Genomic DNA, 2,570 nt, shown 5'->3' with positions numbered 1-2,570 from the left:
TGGGGAAAAATTCATATGATTAAGCTCTTTATGTAGGCACCTGCACTTACTGCTAAAAGTTACATAGGACACACTCCTTTCCACCCACCTCTATGCCCACCTCCATCTAAATTAGTTAATGAAAGATGATCTCAGTAGATGAAGATGAGGTGCTTAACCCACAGTTCCAGCCTGTTGACTAACCTTTTAATATACCAGAAAGAATGGCACACAACTGCTATAAGCTTCTCAGCTTTTCCTCTGGTGAGAGAGCAATTTCCCTGATGCACTCATCTGCGTCTCTGATGTCATCAGTTTTTGTTTAAAACCAAAAGAAATAGCTGAAAGAGAAAAATGGCCGGTACTGTATCTCTACACTGACTCATGGATGGTGGCAAATGCGCTGTGGGGGTGGCTGCGACAATGGAAACAGAACAACTGGCAGCACAGAGGTAAACCTATCTGGACTGCTACCCTGCGGCAAGATATTGCTGCCCAGGTAGAAAACCTGGCTGTAAAGGTACGTCATGTAGATGCCCACATGCCTAAGAATCATGCCACTGAAGAACATCAGAACAACAAACAAGTAGATCGAGCTTTGAAAATTGAAGTAGCTCAGGTGGACCTGGACTGGGGACATAAGGGTGAGCTGTTTGTAGCTCAACGGGCCCAGCTAGCTCAGTCGGTAGAGCATGGGACTCTTAATCCCAGGGTCGTGGGTTCGAGCCCCACGTTGGGCGCCATAAAAGAACTGTGGTGGTTCTGCTTGAGTGGGCAGCCAAGCTCCACCACAGCCGCTCTCTCACTCCCCCTCCTCAAAGAGGAATGGGGAGAAAATATGATGAAAAGGGCTCAAAGGTTGGGATAAGGACGAGAAGATCACGCAGTAATTATTGTAATGGGCAAAACAGACTCGGCATAGGGAGATAGTAAGATTTATTGCTTATTACTAACAAGCTAGAGAAGTGAGAAACAAAGAAAAGAAACCAAAAACACCTCCCCCCCCCCTCACCCCCCATCCACCCTCTTCCACCTTCTCCCCCCGAGCGGTGCAGGGGAACGGGGGAATGCGGGTTATGGTCAGTCTACAGCACTTCTTCTCTGCCGCTCCTTCTTGGTCACTCTCGTCCCCTGTGCTGTGGGGTCCCTCCCATGGGATGCAGTCCTTGATGAACTGATCCAGCGTGGGCTTCCCACAGGCAGCAGCTCTTTCAGAACTGCTCCAGATATGGGTCTGTACCATGGGGTCCATCCCTCAGGAGGAAACTGCTCCAACCTGGCTCCCCCATGGGCAGCAGCTCCTGCCAGGTCACCTGTGCTGGTGTGCTCCTGTGTGGTCTCCTCTCCACAGGCTGCAGGTCCAGCCCGGAATCTGCTCTGTCAGGGGTCTTCCACAGGCCGCAGCCTCTGTCGGTGCAGGGCCACCTGCTCCACCGTGGTCTCCTCCACGGGCTGCAGCATGGAACCCTGCTCCACCGTGGTACTCCATGGGCTGCAGGGGGACATCCTGCTTCACCATGGTCCTCACCACAGGCTGCAGGGGACTTCTGCTCCAGCTCCTGGAGCATGTCTCCCCCTCTTTCTTCACTGACCTTGGCACCTGCAAGGCTGTTCCTCACTCCTATCACTCTCCCAGCTGCTGTGTGGCGCAGCGTTTTTTTCCCTGTCTTAAATATGCTCCCACAGAGGTGCAAAACAACATTGCTTATTGGCTCGGCTCTGGTCAGCAGTGGGGCCCTTACAAAACATGGGGCAGCTTCTAGATCCTTCTCACAGAAACCACCCCTATAGCCCCCTGCTACCAAAACCTTGCCACGTAAACCCACTACAGAAGGACTGAAACCTGTATTGCCATGTGTAGGCTTTCCCATGGTTGCTATCATCAGGAACACTCATTTATAGTGCTTGATGTTTTAGTATTGTCTGTGGTATATTAAAACTGGGAAACCTGAAAATCTGATGACAACCCAAAGTGCAAGAAACACTGATTTATTTTAACTATTTTTTTTAATGTAAAAGGAAAATTCCACTGTTCCAGTTGATCTATTAATAAATCTCACATTTTATACAGGAGAACTTTGAAAAAGAAAGTTACTGTAGCATTTCCATTTTGTTACCCAGGGCACAACCACAGTACTTGTCACAGATTTTAGATGCATTTGACGACATACTATTACCAGGTGTCATGGAGCAGAATCCTCTCCTCTCCTCTCCTCTCCTCTCCTCTCCTCTCCTCTCCTCTCCTCTCCTCTCCTCTCCTCTCCTCTCCTCTCCTCTCCTCTCCTCTCCTCTCCTCTCCTCTCCTCTCCTCTCCTCTCCTCTCCTCTCCTCTCCTCTCCTCTCCTCTCCTCTCCTCTCCTCTCCTCTCCTCTCCTCTCCTCTCCTCTCCTCTCCTCTCCTCTCCTCTCCTCTCCTCTCCTCTCCTCTCCCTTTCAATAGTATTATTTGCTCTTATTACAGGATAGGGCCTACCTGTGCTATAATAACAGGATATTAAGAAAAAACAATGGCTTGAATAGCCACATTTTGGTTCTCTGCTTCTACATTGTTTCAGGGGAAATTGTGACAATCTCTATTGTATGTCTAGACAA

The 2,570-nt window shown here is 49.3% G+C and overlaps 1 non-coding gene across 1 annotated transcript; it reads left to right on the top strand.

Moving 5' to 3' along the window:
* Positions 1-646: 646 nt before the first annotated feature.
* TRNAK-CUU lies at positions 647-719 on the top strand. The gene has a single exon. It is a non-coding gene; the product is annotated as a tRNA-Lys (tRNA).
* The last annotated feature ends 1,851 nt before the right edge of the window (positions 720-2,570 follow it).

This window comes from Aythya fuligula, chromosome 1 (assembly GCF_009819795.1).
Source record: "Aythya fuligula isolate bAytFul2 chromosome 1, bAytFul2.pri, whole genome shotgun sequence".
Lineage (NCBI taxonomy): Eukaryota > Metazoa > Chordata > Aves > Anseriformes > Anatidae > Aythya > Aythya fuligula.
Note: the sequence above shows the minus strand (reverse complement) of the source record. Positions and strands in the feature narration are given on the sequence as shown.